This window comes from Gadus morhua, unplaced genomic scaffold (genome assembly GCF_902167405.1).
Source record: "Gadus morhua unplaced genomic scaffold, gadMor3.0, whole genome shotgun sequence".
Taxonomy (NCBI): Eukaryota; Metazoa; Chordata; class Actinopteri; order Gadiformes; family Gadidae; genus Gadus; species Gadus morhua.
In genome coordinates, this window is record NW_021963989.1 from 56,164 (window position 1) to 73,139 (window position 16,976).

Here is a 16,976-nt window from a genome sequence, read left to right on the forward strand (position 1 = left end):
AGTGAAGGAAGCAGGAAAAAGTTTGTTGGCAGATTAGGCTGATACAGCAGCCTGGTGTTTTTTTTCTTCTTGTTGATTTGTAGATTATATTCTTTTGACAAAATCGTAATTTAATTATAGTTCTAAATCTCCCCACAGCTTTTTTTGCTGTTTGGGGAGGCTTTCATTTGACGGATGGACCACATGGCAGCAGACAAAGGACCGGAGCAGACAATGCCTAGCAGTGGAGTTGGAGCACTGGAGGAAGAGGGAAGGAACGGGATTGAGAATCGGCCAGAAACGGGAGAAGGACGGCAGAAAGAGTACGGGAAAGAGCTGACAGTGGACGTTGAGGTGGAGGGAAAAGCGGTGATTTCCATGATGGATATTCTGCGGGAAGTAGCAGTGCAATGTGGAGTGGTGAGCGGATGCCGTGTGAGAGGGGAAAAAAACTATGAAATCACCATGAAGGATGAGGTGGGAAAGCGCAAGCTCCTGGATGGCGTGCGTGTAAAAGGAGCCTTAGTGCATGGCAGGGAGATTGTGAACAGTGACATGGTGGTGTCATTTATTAACTTGCCTGTTTACATGGAAGATGCAACAATACTGGCAAGGCTGGAGGAGTGGGGTGTGCGGCCAATATCTGTCATCAAACGGCGCAAGTGGCCGGGGACGGAGATTGCGGACGGGACAAGATTTTTAAAAGTCTGCTTTAATGAGCAGGTACGATCACTCCCGTACTCAACCAAGTTAGAGACACTGAGAGGAGCGGAGTACTTTAGAGTGATACATGATCGACAGGTGCGGGTGTGCCGACTCTGCATCAAGCCAGGACACATCTTCAGGGAGTGCCCTGATTTCAAGTGCTTCAGGTGCCAGAAGACAGGGCATTATGCGCGGGAGTGTGAGGAACGGAACGCAGCGGCGAGAGAGGAGGAGAGAGGAGAACAAATGGAGGATAAAGACGGAGAGAGCGATGACGGAAGGGGAGCTGAAGAGGAGACGGGAGGTGAGAACGAGGAAGCGGAAAAAGAACTGGAATGGCGGTATAGATCTGACAGCGGCGACAGTGCTGAGAAGGACGGTGACGAACAGATGATGGAGCAGGGGGGAAAAGCGGAGGACGATGATGTGGCGGAGGATACAGACGATGAACGAGGGAGAGCAGAACAACCGGTGGAAAAAATAGATGAGGAGCAAAGACAGGAGGGCAGAGGACGAAAAGGAGGGAAGAAGACAAAAGAACTGGCCGCCAAAAGGAAAGCAGAGGAGGAGAAGACACGGGGAGTGAGAAGTAAAGGACCGCGGTCTGGCATGTGAGTCTTGCTTTGGTTTTTGGTTTAAATATTTTCTTTCTTTTAGCTCTCATGACCACAGTAACTTCTGTTAATGTGAATGGTTTAAGGGACAGAGGCAAACTGAGGTCACTTTTAAATATATATAGAAGTGACATCCTATGCATACAGGAGACAAATTGGGATGACGTAAAAGTTATAGAGGTAAAGGAGGTGTGGGGGGGGGGAGATTTATTATAATAACGGGGCTAAGAACGCAAGAGGGGTGGCTATAATGATTAAAAAACATAGGGTAGATGAGATAAAAGAGATATATAAAGATAGGACAGGGAGGATAATAGTCATAGAGTTTAAGTATCAAAATGTGTTGTTTAGACTAATTAATATATATGTTCCGAATATAGAAATGGATAAAAGAATTATAATAGAGGAGCTGAAAGGGCTAGTGATTGGGAGATGTATAATAGTAGGGGATTTTAATACTAAATGTAGCAGGTTAGATATAGGGCAAGGTGTAGTGTTCAGATGGGAAAAGTCGAGGGAGAGCTTGTTAGACATGATGAAGGACAAGAATTTAGTAGATGTGTGGAGAAATGAGAATCCAGAGAGGAGGGAATTCACCAGGAGACAAATGAGGGATGGTGTACTGAAACAAAGCAGGATAGATTTGGTTTTAACACAGGGAGAGAACGTAAAACATGTAGACAGAATAAGACATGAAATAAATGCACTGAGTGACCACGACGGGGTGAGATTCAGAATTAAAGTAGGGAGAGAGGAGATAGGGGGAGGGATGTGGATTTTGAATGCAGGTTATATTGAAGAGGATGAATATAAACAACAGATTAGGGAGTTATTAGATATGGAGAATGAGAAAATTAAAGAATATGTTGAAGAGAATAGGGCAGATACTCAGATTGGGGAGATATGGGAGAAAGTGAAGAATAAGATTAAATCAATAAGCATTTGGTACAGTAAGAAAAGAAAAGTGAAAATGATGAAGAAAGAGAAGGAGTTGAGGGAAAGACTGAGGGTAGAGCTGAGTAAAGCAGAGAATGAAGAAGGTTACAGCATGGAGAATTATATAGAGGTAAAGATGGAACTTCAGAGATATGAGGCAGAGAAATGTAGAGGAGCAATTTTACGGAGCAAAGCTAAATATGCGCTGGAGGGAGAAAGGTGCACAGCGTATTTTCTGGGCCTAGAAAAAAGCAAACAAAGCAGGACATATATACACGAAATCAGGAAAAAAGGAGGGGGAGGTAGTAGCAGACTATGTGGCCATACTGGAGAGGGTGCAAGAGTTTTATGGGGAGTTATATCAGAGAGGTGGATTAGAGGAGGACAGTATAGTGGAGGTACTGGATAGTGTCGAAAGCAAGCTGAGTGTGGACGATAGTAAATGGTGTGACAGAGAGATAAGTAGGATGGAGGTGATGGAGGCGATAGAGGGGCTGAAAAGCGGGAAGAGTCCTGGGAGTGATGGGATAGGGATTGAATTTTATAAAGTATATAAGGAGCAGATGGCATCAATTTTAGTAGAGGTATTCAGGGAGACTGAGAAAACAGGGATAGTGCAGGGTAGGATGGTAGAAGGTGTGATTACCTTAGTTTTTAAGAAGAAAGGAAGTAAACTAGACTTGCAGAATTATAGGCCTATAAATCTGCTAAATGTAGATTACAAAATTCTGGCCAAGGTGTTGGCTAACAGAATAAAACGAGTGATAGGGGATATAATCAAAACATCTCAAAGTTACAGTATACCAGGTAGGGATATAGCTGACACAATAGCGACAGTTAGGGATACAATAGAATTCATGAAGAGAGACGGAACAGGGGGAATAGTGTTAGCTATAGATTGGAATAAAGCATTTGATAGGGTGGAGCATGAGTTTTTATTTAGATTACTGGTGAGATTTGGATTTGGAGAGAGATTAGTGGGGTGGGTCAGGAGGTTGTACGAGGGTGCAAGGAGCTGTGTCAAAGTAAATGGAGTGCTGACTGACAGATTTTGTCTTGGGAGATCGATAAGGCAGGGATGTCCCCTATCGGCGTTGCTCTATGCCATTTCGGCAGAGCCCCTGGCCTTACTAATTAAAAACGACGCAAGAGTTCAGGGCATACAACTACCATCTGGGAGCATACATACAATAAATCAATATGCAGACGACACAACAATAACGGTGAGGGATGGGAACAGTGTGAAAAGGGTGCTAGAATTGGCAGAGATATATGGGAGAGCGTCGGGCGCTAGAATAAATAAAGAAAAATCAGAAATAATGTATATAGGTAACATAGAGAGAGAGGGAGTAGGTTTAAGGGTGCAGGATAGGTATATTAAAGTGTTGGGCATATATTTAGGTGTTGAAACTAAAGAGGCAACTGAGACAACATGGACAGGAGTTATCAACAAAATAAAAACTGTATGTGGGAGGTGGAAGGCAAGGAAGCTCAGGTTAAAGGGAAAGGTTACAGTGGTTAATAGTTTGCTACTATCAGGCTATGTGTATGTGTTGTCTGTATTAGAAATGCCAATATGGGTTAAGAACGACCTTAACAAAATTGTGTGTGATTTTATATGGGAGGGGAAAGGAGTTAAGATTGCACATGGGACACTGGTGGGAAAAAGGTGTGAAGGAGGGCTGAATTTATTAGATATAGAAACAAAAAAGACAGCATTAAGGATTAAAACGGTGAAGAAATATATTGTGGGAGGATATAAATATGGGTGGAAGGATTTTATGGAGAAATATATGAATGATGTGGGTGGCATAGGACAGTATGTGTGGTACATGGGCCTAAAACAGTCAATGACGATAACCATACCAGAATTTTATAGGGAGGTCTTTGAAGCCTGGAGGAAATTCTTACCTAAGATGCAATATGAATGTGAGAGGATACTACCGTTGGTAAAACTGCCCCTGTTTTTAAACGAAAAAATTAAACACAATGGCAAAACATTATATGAGCCAAAATTCATAGAAGGAGGGATTAGACAAATAAAGGACATCATTTATGAGGTCATCCCAGGATTCTTAAGAAATAATTGCATATATGATCAGGTATGTGACCTGGAGGGGATGGATAATAGAGAGAAAATAAATAAAATATATGAAAAGATTAAAACCAGTATACCCTTAGAGTGGGCCAGGATCATACAAAGTGAATGTGTGGTGAAGGGAGAGACAAGTATGCCTGAGCTATATGTGATGGAGAATGGGAAAAAGATTAAAATGGGAGAAATGAGTGTGAAGAAAGTATACAGATGGTTGATGGTGGATGTGATGAAGGAGCCGGCAGCTGAGAAAGTGTGGAGCAGAGTGTTTGTGGGTTTGAATGTAAAGAAAATATGGTCAAATATGGGGATAAGGTATAATAGTATAGAGTGTGAGAACAACGATTTCTTGATCAGACACAATAGGATTTATACAAACGTGGTGCTAAATAAGATTAATAATGATGTAAATGTGATGTGTGATGTTTGCAAAAGTGGTCATGAGAGCTTTTTACATTATTTTTTGGACTGTGGGGAGTTAGTTGATTTCTTTGAGTTTTTGAAAGAACTGTTGAAAGATAACTGGGCTGCTGAGTTGGACTTGGAGGGAGGGGTGGAGGACATTGTTTTTGTTTGGCACGTTTGAAAAAAGAATAGACGTTAATTTTTGTTCAATGAATTTTGTTTTGAGTCATGCCAGACTCGCGGTCGTCTGCAGGAGGAACTACGCACACTTTGAGGGGCGGAAAGTGAAAATAAAAATGTTGTTTAAATCAATAATGAAAAGAGATGTGAACTTAATGTATAAGTATGGAGGGGAGAAGGCGGAACATTTCTTTTTGAGTGGGAGTAAATTAGTCTTTGAAGGGGAGGGAGGGGAGATTTTGTTTAACTGGTGAAAAGACTGGGGCATGCAGATTGATCTGTATTTTCTGATTTGGCGCAACATTTGTGCTGTCTTCATTAGGATTAAGTGATGTGGGAAGGATAAGGGAAGGGGATTAAGTTGGGTGTGTAAAAGTTTTTTTTCTCAGAGATGATGTATGTAAATAATACTCTGTTATCGGTTGCTGTAAATGTGTGAACTGGAAAATAATAAAAAAAGATAAAAAAAAAAAAAAAAAAGGCACGCCTGATGTCGTCTGATCTCGGAAGCTAAGCAGGGTCGGGCCTGGTTAGTACTTGGATGGGTGACCGCCTGGGAATACCAGGTGCTGTAAGCATTATACTATTTCAACTCGAGCTCATTGGATGCAATGGCCTACCGTGCGCTGATCTTTAGCGCCCACTGTTTTGGAGAATTTAAGCAACATACAGACTCTGACGACGTCTCCTCAAACTCTATTTGTGAAACATGTGGACAGTGTAGTGACGTAGCAGAGAGCTGCAATGACGGCGGTCCACCTTAGTCCATCCCAGGTTTTGCAACGCTACGTTTCGTCAAAAGATCACGCAAACGATGACGCCAAAGCAGTGTGATGCATTGCGTTCAAATATGTAACTCTGAGTCTGGAATAACGTATTCATTCATTCATTATGGATCTAATCATTGATTCTGTACGAGTCCCGCCTCTGGCCACGGCAGCGCTCTCATTCCTTACGTCCTCCCCCTGTATAAAAGCTAATATGGTCAATTCTATAAATGCTTACGGCCATACCAACTTAGGCACGCCCGATCTCGTCTGATCTCGGAAGCTAAGCAGGGTCGGGCCTGTTTAGTACTTGGATGGGTGACCGCCTGGGAATACCAGGTGCTGTATACATTATACTTTTTCAACTCGAGCTCATTGGATGCAATGGCCTACCGTGCGCTGATCTTTAGCGCCCACTGTTTTGGAGAATTTAAGCAACATACAGACTCTGACGACGTCTCCTCAAACTCTATTTGTGAAACATGTGGACAGTGTAGTGACGTAGCAGAGAGCTGCAATTACGGCGGTCCACCATAGTCCATCCCAGGTTTTGCAACGCTAGGTTTCTTCAAAAGATCACGCAAACGATGACGCCCAAGCAGTGTAATGCATTGCGTTCAAATTTGTAACTCTGAGTCTGGAATAACGTATTCATTCATTCATTATGGATCTAATCATTGTTTCTGTACAAGTCCCGTCTCTGGCCACGGCAGCGCTCTCACTCCTTACGTCCTCCCCCTGTATAAAAGCTAATATGGTCAAGTCTATAAATGCTTACGGCCATACCACCTTAGGCACGCCCGATCTCGTCTGATCTCGGAAGCTAAGCAGGGTCGGGCCTGGTTAGTACTTGGATGGGTGACCGCCTGGGAATACCAGGTGCTGTAAGCATTATACTTTTTCAACTCGAGCTCATTGGATGCAATGGCCTACCGTGCGCTGATCTTTAGCGCCCACTGTTTTGGAGAATTTAAGCAACATACAGACTCTGACGACGTCTCCACAAACTCTATTTGTGAAACATGTGGACAGTGTAGTGACGCTGCTAGCAGGGAGCAGCAGAGAGCTGCAATGACGGCGGTCCACCTTAGTCCATCCCAGGTTTTGCAACGCTACGTTTCTTCAAAAGATCACGCAAACGATGACGCCAAAGCAGTGTAATGTATTGCGTTCAAATATGTAACTCTGAGTCTGGAATAACGTATTCATTCATTCATTATGGATCTAATCATTGTTTCTGTACGAGTCCCGTCTCTGGCCACGGCAGCGCTCTCACTCCTTACGTCCTCCCCCTGTATAAAAGCTAATATGGTCAAGTCTATAAATGCTTACGGCCATACCACCTTAGGCACGCACGATCTCGTCTGATCTCGGAAGCTAAGCAGGGTCGGGCCTGGTTAGTACTTGGATGGGTGACCGCCTGGGAATACCAGGTGCTGTAAGCATTATACTATTTCAACTCGAGCTCATTGATGCAATGGCCTACCCTGCGCTGATCTTTAGCGCCCACTGTTTTGGAGAATTTAAGGCAACATACAGACTCTGACGACGTCTCCTCAAACTCTATTTGTGAAACATGTGGACAGTGTAGTGATGTAGCAGAGAGCTGCAATGGACGGCGGTCCACCTTAGTCCATCCCAGGTTTTGCAACGCTACGTTTCTTCAAAAGATCACGCAAACGATGACGCCAAAGCAGTGTGATGCATTGCGTTCAAATATGTAACTCTGAGTCTGGAATAACGTATTCATTCATTCATTATGGATCTAATCATTGATTCTGTACGAGTCCCGCCTCTGGCCACGGCAGCGCTCTCACTCCTTACGTCCTCCCCCTGTATAAAAGCTAATATGGTCAAGTCTATAAATGCTTACGGCCATACCAACTTAGGCACGCCCGATCTCGTCTGATCTCGGAAGCTAAGCAGGGTCGGGCCTGGTTAGTACTTGGATGGGTGACAGCCTGGGAATACCAGGTGCTGTAAGCATTATACTATTTCAACTCGAGCTCATTGGATGCAATGGCCTACCGTGCGCTGATCTTTAGCGCCCACTGTTTTGGAGAATTTAAGCAACATACAGACTCTGACGACGTCTCCTCAAACTCTATTTGTGAAACATGTGGACAGTGTAGTGACGTAGCAGAGAGCTGCAATTACGGCGGTCCACCATAGTCCATCCCAGGTTTTGCAACGCTAGGTTTCTTCAAAAGATCACGCAAAAGATGACGCCCAAGCAGTGTAATGCATTGCGTTCAAATTTGTAACTCTGAGTCTGGAATAACGTATTCATTCATTCATTATGGATCTAATCATTGTTTCTGTACAAGTCCCGTCTCTGGGCCACGGCAGCGCTCTCACCTCCTTACGTCCTCCCCCTGTATAAAAGCTAATATGGTCAAGTCTATAAATGCTTACGGCCATACCACCTTAGGCATGCCCGATCTCGTCTGATCTCGGAAGCTAAGCAGGGTCGGGCCTGGTTAGTACTTGGATGGGTGACCGCCTGGGAATACCAGGTGCTGTAAGCATTATACTTTTTCAACTCGAGCTCATTGGATGCAATGGCCTACCGTGCGCTGATCTTTAGCGCCCACTGTTTTGGGAGAATTTAAGCAACATACAGACTCTGACGACGTCTCCACAAACTCTATTTGTGAAACATGTGGACAGTGTAGTGACGCTGCTAGCAGGGAGCAGCAGAGAGCTGCAATGACGGCGGTCCACCTTAGTCCATCCCAGGTTTTGCAACGCTACGTTTCTTCAAAAGATCACGCAAACGATGACGCCAAAGCAGTGTAATGCATTGCGTTCAAATATGTAAACTCTGAGTCTGGAATAACGTATTCATTCATTCATTATGGATCTAATCATTGTTTCTGTACGAGTCCCGTCTCTGGCCACGGCAGCGCTCTCACTCCTTACGTCCTCCCCCTGTATAAAAGCTAATATGGTCAAGTCTATAAATGCTTACGGCCATACCACCTTAGGCACGCACGATCTCGTCTGATCTCGGAAGCTAAGCAGGGTCGGGCCTGGTTAGTACTTGGATGGGTGACCGCCTGGGAATACCAGGTGCTGTAAGCATTATACTATTTCAACTCGAGCTCATTGGATGCAATGGCCTACCCTGCGCTGATCTTTAGCGCCCACTGTTTTGGAGAATTTAAGCAACATACAGACTCTGACGACGTCTCCTCAAACTCTATTTGTGAAACATGTGGACAGTGTAGTGATGTAGCAGAGAGCTGCAATGACGGCGGTCCACCTTAGTCCATCCCAGGTTTTGCAACGCTACGTTTCTTCAAAAGATCACGCAAACGATGACGCCAAAGCAGTGTGATGCATTGCGTTCAAATATGTAACTCTGAGTCTGGAATAACGTATTCATTCATTCATTATGGATCTAATCATTGATTCTGTACGAGTCCCGCCTCTGGCCACGGCAGCGCTCTCACTCCTTACGTCCTCCCCCTGTATAAAAGCTAATATGGTCAAGTCTATATATGCTTACTGCCATACCACCTTAGGCACGCCCGATCTCGTCTGATCTCGGAAGCTAAGCAGGGTCGGGCCTGGTTAGTACTTGGATGGGTGACCGCCTGGGAATACCAGGTGCTGTAAGCATTATAGTATTTCAACTCGAGCTCATTGGATGCAATGGCCTACCGTGCGCTGATCTTTAGCGCCCACTGTTTTGGAGAATTTAAGCAACATACAGACTCTGACGACGTCTCCTCAAACTCTATTTGTGAAACATGTGGACAGTGTAGTGACGTAGCAGAGAGCTGCAATGACGGCGGTCCACCTCAGTCCATCCCAGGTTTTGCAACGCTACGTTTCTTCAAAAGATCACACAAACGATGACGCCCAAGCAGTGTAATGCATTGCGTTCAAATATGTAACTCTGAGTCTGGATAACGTATTCATTCATTCATTATGGATCTAATCATTGTTTCTGTACAAGTCCCGTCTCTGGCCACGGCAGCGCTCTCACTCCTTACGTCCTCCCCCTGTATAAAAGCTAATATGGTCAGGTCTATAAATGCTTACGGCCATACCACCTTAGGCACGCCCGATCTCGTCTGATCTCGGAAGCTAAGCAGGGTCGGGCCTGGTTAGTACTTGGATGGGTGACCGCCTGGGAATACCAGGTGCTGTAGCATTATACTTTTTCAACTCGAGCTCATTGGATGCAATGGCCTACCGTGCGCTGATCTTTAGCGCCCACTGTTTTGGAGAATTTAAGCAACATACAGACTCTGACGACGTCTCCTCAAACTCTATTTGTGAAACATGTGGACAGTGTAGTGACGTAGCAGAGAGCTGCAATGACGGCGGTCCACCTTAGTCCATCCCAGGTTTTGCAACGCTACGTTTCTTCAAAAGATCACGCAAAACGATGACGCCAAAGCAGTGTGATGCATTGCGTTCAAACATGTAACTCTGAGTCTGGAATAACGTATTCATTCATTCATTATGGATCTAATCATTGATTCTGTACAAGTCCCGTCTCTGGCCACGGCAGCGCTCTCACTCCTTACGTCCTCCCCCTGTATAAAAGCTAATATGGTCAAGTCTATAATGCTTACGGCCATACCACCTTAGGCACGCCCGATCTCGTCTGATCTCGGAAGCTAAGCAGGGTCGGGCCTGGTTAGTACTTGGATGGGTGACCGCCTGGGAATACCAGGTGCTGTAAGCATTATACTATTTCAACTCGAGCTCATTGGATGCAATGGCCTACCGTGCGCTGATCTTTAGCGCCCACTGTTTTGGAGAATTTAAGCAACATACAGACTCTGACGACGTCTCCTCAAACTCTATTTGTGAAACATGTGGACAGTGTAGTGACGTAGCAGAGAGCTGCAATGACGGCGGTCCACCTTAGTCCATCCCAGGTTTTGCAACGCTACGTTTCTTCAAAAGATCACGCAAACGATGACGCCAAAGCAGTGTAATGCATTGCGTTCAAATATGTAACTCTGAGTCTGGAATAACGTATTCATTCATTCATTATGGATCTAATCATTGTTTCTGTACAAGTCCCGTCTCTGGCCACGGCAGCGCTCTCACTCCTTACGTCCTCCCCCTGTATAAAAGCTAATATGGTCAAGTCTATAAATGCTTACGGCCATACCACCTTAGGCACGCCCGATCTCGTCTGATCTCGGAAGCTAAGCAGGGTCGGGCCTGGTTAGTACTTGGATGGGTGACCGCCTGGGAATACCAGGTGCTGTAAGCATTATACTTTTTCAACTCGAGCTCATTGGATGCAATGGCCTACCGTGCGCTGATCTTTAGCGCCCACTGTTTTGGAGAATTTAAGCAACATACAGACTCTGACGACGTCTCCTCAAACTCTATTTGTGAAACATGTGGACAGTGTAGTGACGTAGCAGAGAGCTGCAATGACGGCGGTCCACCTTAGTCCATCCCAGGTTTTGCAACGCTACGTTTCTTCAAAAGATCACGCAAACGATGACGCCCAAGCAGTGTAATGCATTGCGTTCAAATATGTAACTCTGAGTCTGGAATAACGTATTCATTCATTCATTATGGATCTAATCATTGTTTCTGTACGAGTCCCGTCTCTGGCCACGGCAGCGCTCTCACTCCTTACGTCCTCCCCCTGTATAAAAGCTAATATGGTCAAGTCTATAATGCTTACGGCCATACCACCTTAGGCACGCCCGATCTCGTCTGATCTCGGAAGCTAAGCAGGGTCGGGCCTGGTTAGTACTTGGATGGGTGACCGCCTGGGAATACCAGGTGCTGTAAGCATTATACTTTTTCAACTCGAGCTCATTGGATGCAATGGCCTACCGTGCGCTGATCTTTAGCGCCCACTGTTTTGGAGAATTTAAGCAACATACAGACTCTGACGACGTCTCCTCAAACTCTATTTGTGAAACATGTGGACAGTGTAGTGACGTAGCAGAGAGCTGCAATGACGGCGGTCCACCTTAGTCCATCCCAGGTTTTGCAACGCTACGTTTCTTCAAAAGATCACGCAAACGATGACGCCCAAGCAGTGTAATGCATTGCGTTCAAATATGTAACTCTGAGTCTGGAATAACGTATTCATTCATTCATTATGGATCTAATCATTGTTTCTGTACAAGTCCCGTCTCTGGCCACGGCAGCGCTCTCACTCCTTACGTCCTCCCCCTGTATAAAAGCTAATATGGTCAAGTCTATAATTGCTTACGGCCATACCACCTTAGGCACGCCCGATCTCGTCTGATCTCGGAAGCTAAGCAGGGTCGGGCCTGGTTAGTACTTGGATGGGTGACCGCCTGGGAATACCAGGTGCTGTAAGCATTATACTTTTTCAACTCGAGCTCATTGGATGCAATGGCCTACCGTGCGCTGATCTTTAGCGCCCACTGTTTTGGAGAATTTAAGCAACATACAGACTCTGACGACGTCTCCTCAAACTCTATTTGTGAAACATGTGGACAGTGTAGTGACGTAGCAGAGAGCTGCAATGACGGCGGTCCACCTTAGTCCATCCCAGGTTTTGCAACGCTACGTTTCTTCAAAAGATCACGCAAACGATGACGCCCAAGCAGTGTAATGCATTGCGTTCAAATATGTAACTCTGAGTCTGGAATAACGTATTCATTCATTCATTATGGATCTAATCATTGTTTCTGTACAAGTCCCGTCTCTGGCCACGGCAGCGCTCTCACTCCTTACGTCCTCCCCCTGTATAAAAGCTAATATGGTCAAGTCTATAAATGCTTACGGCCATACCACCTTAGGCACGCCCGATCTCGTCTGATCTCGGAAGCTAAGCAGGGTCGGGCCTGGTTAGTACTTGGATGGGTGACCGCCTGGGAATACCAGGTGCTGTAAGCATTATACTATTTCAACTCGAGCTCATTGGATGCAATGGCCTACCGTGCGCTGATCTTTAGCGCCCACTGTTTTGGAGAATTTAAGCAACATACAGACTCTGACGACGTCTCCTCAAACTCTATTTGTGAAACATGTGGACAGTGTAGTGACGTAGCAGAGAGCTGCAATGACGGCGGTCCACCTTAGTCCATCCCAGGTTTTGCAACGCTACGTTTCTTCAAAAGATCACGCAAACGATGACGCCCAAGCAGTGTAATGCATTGCGTTCAAATATGTAACTCTGAGTCTGGAATAACGTATTCATTCATTCATTATGGATCTAATCATTGTTTCTGTACAAGTCCCGTCTCTGGCCACGGCAGCGCTCTCACTCCTTACGTCCTCCCCCTGTATAAAAGCTAATATGGTCAAGTCTATAAATGCTTACGGCCATACCACCTTAGGCACGCCCGATCTCGTCTGATCTCGGAAGCTAAGCAGGGTCGGGCCTGGTTAGTACTTGGATGGGTGACCGCCTGGGAATACCAGGTGCTGTAAGCATTATACTTTTTCAACTCGAGCTCATTGGATGCAATGGCCTACCGTGCGCTGATCTTTAGCGCCCACTGTTTTGGAGAATTTAAGCAACATACAGACTCTGACGACGTCTCCTCAAACTCTATTTGTGAAACATGTGGACAGTGTAGTGACGTAGCAGAGAGCTGCAATGACGGCGGTCCACCTTAGTCCATCCCAGGTTTTGCAACGCTACGTTTCTTCAAAAGATCACGCAAACGATGACGCCCAAGCAGTGTAATGCATTGCGTTCAAATATGTAACTCTGAGTCTGGAATAACGTATTCATTCATTCATTATGGATCTAATCATTGTTTCTGTACAAGTCCCGTCTCTGGCCACGGCAGCGCTCTCACTCCTTACGTCCTCCCCCTGTATAAAAGCTAATATGGTCAAGTCTATAATTGCTTACGGCCATACCACCTTAGGCACGCCCGATCTCGTCTGATCTCGGAAGCTAAGCAGGGTCGGGCCTGGTTAGTACTTGGATGGGTGACCGCCTGGGAATACCAGGTGCTGTAAGCATTATACTTTTTCAACTCGAGCTCATTGGATGCAATGGCCTACCGTGCGCTGATCTTTAGCGCCCACTGTTTTGGAGAATTTAAGCAACATACAGACTCTGACGACGTCTCCTCAAACTCTATTTGTGAAACATGTGGACAGTGTAGTGACGTAGCAGAGAGCTGCAATGACGGCGGTCCACCTTAGTCCATCCCAGGTTTTGCAACGCTACGTTTCTTCAAAAGATCACGCAAACGATGACGCCCAAGCAGTGTAATGCATTGCGTTCAAATATGTAACTCTGAGTCTGGAATAACGTATTCATTCATTCATTATGGATCTAATCATTGTTTCTGTACAAGTCCCGTCTCTGGCCACGGCAGCGCTCTCACTCCTTACGTCCTCCCCCTGTATAAAAGCTAATATGGTCAAGTCTATAAATGCTTACGGCCATACCACCTTAGGCACGCCCGATCTCGTCTGATCTCGGAAGCTAAGCAGGGTCGGGCCTGGTTAGTACTTGGATGGGTGACCGCCTGGGAATACCAGGTGCTGTAAGCATTATACTTTTTCAACTCGAGCTCATTGGATGCAATGGCCTACCGTGCGCTGATCTTTAGCGCCCACTGTTTTGGAGAATTTAAGCAACATACAGACTCTGACGACGTCTCCTCAAACTCTATTTGTGAAACATGTGGACAGTGTAGTGACGTAGCAGAGAGCTGCAATGACGGCGGTCCACCTTAGTCCATCCCAGGTTTTGCAACGCTACGTTTCTTCAAAAGATCACGCAAACGATGACGCCCAAGCAGTGTAATGCATTGCGTTCAAATATGTAACTCTGAGTCTGGAATAACGTATTCATTCATTCATTATGGATCTAATCATTGTTTCTGTACAAGTCCCGTCTCTGGCCACGGCAGCGCTCTCACTCCTTACGTCCTCCCCCTGTATAAAAGCTAATATGGTCAAGTCTATAAATGCTTACGGCCATACCACCTTAGGCACGCCCGATCTCGTCTGATCTCGGAAGCTAAGCAGGGTCGGGCCTGGTTAGTACTTGGATGGGTGACCGCCTGGGAATACCAGGTGCTGTAAGCATTATACTTTTTCAACTCGAGCTCATTGGATGCAATGGCCTACCGTGCGCTGATCTTTAGCGCCCACTGTTTTGGAGAATTTAAGCAACATACAGACTCTGACGACGTCTCCTCAAACTCTATTTGTGAAACATGTGGACAGTGTAGTGACGTAGCAGAGAGCTGCAATGACGGCGGTCCACCTTAGTCCATCCCAGGTTTTGCAACGCTACGTTTCTTCAAAAGATCACGCAAACGATGACGCCCAAGCAGTGTAATGCATTGCGTTCAAATATGTAGCTCTGAGTCTGGAATAACGTATTCATTCATTCATTATGGATCTAATCATTGTTTCTGTACAAGTCCCGTCTCTGGCCACGGCAGCGCTCTCACTCCTTACGTCCTCCCCCTGTATAAAAGCTAATATGGTCAAGTCTATAAATGCTTACGGCCATACCACCTTAGGCACGCCCGATCTCGTCTGATCTCGGAAGCTAAGCAGGGTCGGGCCTGGTTAGTACTTGGATGGGTGACCGCCTGGGAATACCAGGTGCTGTAAGCATTATACTTTTCAACTCGAGCTCATTGGATGCAATGGCCTACCGTGCGCTGATCTTTAGCGCCCACTGTTTTGGAGAATTTAAGCAACATACAGACTCTGACGACGTCTCCTCAAACTCTATTTGTGAAACATGTGGACAGTGTAGTGACGTAGCAGAGAGCTGCAATGACGGCGGTCCACCTTAGTCCATCCCAGGTTTTGCAACGCTACGTTTCTTCAAAAGATCACGCAAACGATGACGCCCAAGCAGTGTAATGCATTGCGTTCAAATATGTAACTCTGAGTCTGGAATAACGTATTCATTCATTCATTATGGATCTAATCATTGTTTCTGTACAAGTCCCGTCTCTGGCCACGGCAGCGCTCTCACTCCTTACGTCCTCCCCCTGTATAAAAGCTAATATGGTCAAGTCTATAAATGCTTACGGCCATACCACCTTAGGCACGCCCGATCTCGTCTGATCTCGGAAGCTAAGCAGGGTCGGGCCTGGTTAGTACTTGGATGGGTGACCGCCTGGGAATACCAGGTGCTGTAAGCATTATACTTTTTCAACTCGAGCTCATTGGATGCAATGGCCTACCGTGCGCTGATCTTTAGCGCCCACTGTTTTGGAGAATTTAAGCAACATACAGACTCTGACGACGTCTCCTCAAACTCTATTTGTGAAACATGTGGACAGTGTAGTGACGTAGCAGAGAGCTGCAATGACGGCGGTCCACCTTAGTCCATCCCAGGTTTTGCAACGCTACGTTTCTTCAAAAGATCACGCAAACGATGACGCCCAAGCAGTGTAATGCATTGCGTTCAAATATGTAACTCTGAGTCTGGAATAACGTATTCATTCATTCATTATGGATCTAATCATTGTTTCTGTACAAGTCCCGTCTCTGGCCACGGCAGCGCTCTCACTCCTTACGTCCTCCCCCTGTATAAAAGCTAATATGGTCAAGTCTATAAATGCTTACGGCCATACCACCTTAGGCACGCCCGATCTCGTCTGATCTCGGAAGCTAAGCAGGGTCGGGCCTGGTTAGTACTTGGATGGGTGACCGCCTGGGAATACCAGGTGCTGTAAGCATTATACTATTTCAACTCGAGCTCATTGGATGCAATGGCCTACCGTGCGCTGATCTTTAGCGCCCACTGTTTTGGAGAATTTAAGCAACATACAGACTCTGACGACGTCTCCTCAAACTCTATTTGTGAAACATGTGGACAGTGTAGTGACGTAGCAGAGAGCTGCAATGACGGCGGTCCACCTTAGTCCATCCCAGGTTTTGCAACGCTACGTTTCTTCAAAAGATCACGCAAACGATGACGCCCAAGCAGTGTAATGCATTGCGTTCAAATATGTAACTCTGAGTCTGGAATAACGTATTCATTCATTCATTATGGATCTAATCATTGTTTCTGTACAAGTCCCGTCTCTGGCCACGGCAGCGCTCTCACTCCTTACGTCCTCCCCCTGTATAAAAGCTAATATGGTCAAGTCTATAAATTGCTTACGGCCATACCACCTTAGGCACGCCCGATCTCGTCTGATCTCGGAAGCTAAGCAGGGTCGGGCCTGGTTAGTACTTGGATGGGTGACCGCCTGGGAATACCAGGTGCTGTAAGCATTATACTTTTTCAACTCGAGCTCATTGGATGCAATGGCCTACCGTGCGCTGATCTTTAGCGCCCACTGTTTTGGAGAATTTAAGCAACATACAGACTCTGACGACGTCTCCTCA

At 45.8% G+C, this 16,976-nt stretch overlaps 20 non-coding genes and 1 pseudogene across 20 annotated transcripts; all 21 read left to right on the forward strand.

The window, feature by feature from the left end:
- The first annotated feature begins 5,913 nt into the window (after positions 1-5,913).
- On the forward strand, positions 5,914-6,032 carry LOC115538515 (uncharacterized; annotated as a pseudogene).
- Positions 6,033-6,453: 421 nt separating this feature from the next.
- LOC115538537 (5S ribosomal RNA) lies at positions 6,454-6,572 on the forward strand. The gene has a single exon (XR_003975384.1). It is a non-coding gene; the product is annotated as a 5S ribosomal RNA (ribosomal RNA).
- Positions 6,573-7,007: 435 nt separating this feature from the next.
- LOC115538567 (5S ribosomal RNA) lies at positions 7,008-7,126 on the forward strand. Its single transcript, XR_003975413.1, has one exon. It is a non-coding gene; the product is annotated as a 5S ribosomal RNA (ribosomal RNA).
- Positions 7,127-7,548: 422 nt separating this feature from the next.
- Positions 7,549-7,667, forward strand: LOC115538509 (5S ribosomal RNA). The gene has a single exon (XR_003975363.1). It is a non-coding gene; the product is annotated as a 5S ribosomal RNA (ribosomal RNA).
- A 423-nt stretch (positions 7,668-8,090) lies between these two features.
- LOC115538555 (5S ribosomal RNA) lies at positions 8,091-8,209 on the forward strand. Its single transcript, XR_003975402.1, has one exon. It is a non-coding gene; the product is annotated as a 5S ribosomal RNA (ribosomal RNA).
- Positions 8,210-8,646: 437 nt separating this feature from the next.
- LOC115538480 (5S ribosomal RNA) lies at positions 8,647-8,765 on the forward strand. Its single transcript, XR_003975337.1, has one exon. It is a non-coding gene; the product is annotated as a 5S ribosomal RNA (ribosomal RNA).
- A 421-nt stretch (positions 8,766-9,186) lies between these two features.
- LOC115538560 (5S ribosomal RNA) lies at positions 9,187-9,305 on the forward strand. Its single transcript, XR_003975406.1, has one exon. It is a non-coding gene; the product is annotated as a 5S ribosomal RNA (ribosomal RNA).
- Positions 9,306-9,725: 420 nt separating this feature from the next.
- On the forward strand, positions 9,726-9,844 carry LOC115538495 (5S ribosomal RNA). The gene has a single exon (XR_003975351.1). It is a non-coding gene; the product is annotated as a 5S ribosomal RNA (ribosomal RNA).
- A 420-nt stretch (positions 9,845-10,264) lies between these two features.
- LOC115538538 (5S ribosomal RNA) lies at positions 10,265-10,383 on the forward strand. The gene has a single exon (XR_003975385.1). It is a non-coding gene; the product is annotated as a 5S ribosomal RNA (ribosomal RNA).
- Positions 10,384-10,804: 421 nt separating this feature from the next.
- Positions 10,805-10,923, forward strand: LOC115538540 (5S ribosomal RNA). The gene has a single exon (XR_003975387.1). It is a non-coding gene; the product is annotated as a 5S ribosomal RNA (ribosomal RNA).
- Positions 10,924-11,343: 420 nt separating this feature from the next.
- On the forward strand, positions 11,344-11,462 carry LOC115538541 (5S ribosomal RNA). Its single transcript, XR_003975388.1, has one exon. It is a non-coding gene; the product is annotated as a 5S ribosomal RNA (ribosomal RNA).
- Positions 11,463-11,883: 421 nt separating this feature from the next.
- Positions 11,884-12,002, forward strand: LOC115538542 (5S ribosomal RNA). The gene has a single exon (XR_003975389.1). It is a non-coding gene; the product is annotated as a 5S ribosomal RNA (ribosomal RNA).
- A 421-nt stretch (positions 12,003-12,423) lies between these two features.
- Positions 12,424-12,542, forward strand: LOC115538543 (5S ribosomal RNA). Its single transcript, XR_003975390.1, has one exon. It is a non-coding gene; the product is annotated as a 5S ribosomal RNA (ribosomal RNA).
- A 421-nt stretch (positions 12,543-12,963) lies between these two features.
- On the forward strand, positions 12,964-13,082 carry LOC115538544 (5S ribosomal RNA). Its single transcript, XR_003975391.1, has one exon. It is a non-coding gene; the product is annotated as a 5S ribosomal RNA (ribosomal RNA).
- Positions 13,083-13,503: 421 nt separating this feature from the next.
- Positions 13,504-13,622, forward strand: LOC115538545 (5S ribosomal RNA). Its single transcript, XR_003975392.1, has one exon. It is a non-coding gene; the product is annotated as a 5S ribosomal RNA (ribosomal RNA).
- A 421-nt stretch (positions 13,623-14,043) lies between these two features.
- LOC115538546 (5S ribosomal RNA) lies at positions 14,044-14,162 on the forward strand. Its single transcript, XR_003975393.1, has one exon. It is a non-coding gene; the product is annotated as a 5S ribosomal RNA (ribosomal RNA).
- A 421-nt stretch (positions 14,163-14,583) lies between these two features.
- Positions 14,584-14,702, forward strand: LOC115538547 (5S ribosomal RNA). Its single transcript, XR_003975394.1, has one exon. It is a non-coding gene; the product is annotated as a 5S ribosomal RNA (ribosomal RNA).
- A 421-nt stretch (positions 14,703-15,123) lies between these two features.
- LOC115538548 (5S ribosomal RNA) lies at positions 15,124-15,242 on the forward strand. The gene has a single exon (XR_003975395.1). It is a non-coding gene; the product is annotated as a 5S ribosomal RNA (ribosomal RNA).
- Positions 15,243-15,662: 420 nt separating this feature from the next.
- Positions 15,663-15,781, forward strand: LOC115538549 (5S ribosomal RNA). Its single transcript, XR_003975396.1, has one exon. It is a non-coding gene; the product is annotated as a 5S ribosomal RNA (ribosomal RNA).
- A 421-nt stretch (positions 15,782-16,202) lies between these two features.
- LOC115538551 (5S ribosomal RNA) lies at positions 16,203-16,321 on the forward strand. Its single transcript, XR_003975398.1, has one exon. It is a non-coding gene; the product is annotated as a 5S ribosomal RNA (ribosomal RNA).
- A 422-nt stretch (positions 16,322-16,743) lies between these two features.
- LOC115538552 (5S ribosomal RNA) lies at positions 16,744-16,862 on the forward strand. Its single transcript, XR_003975399.1, has one exon. It is a non-coding gene; the product is annotated as a 5S ribosomal RNA (ribosomal RNA).
- Positions 16,863-16,976: the final 114 nt, after the last annotated feature.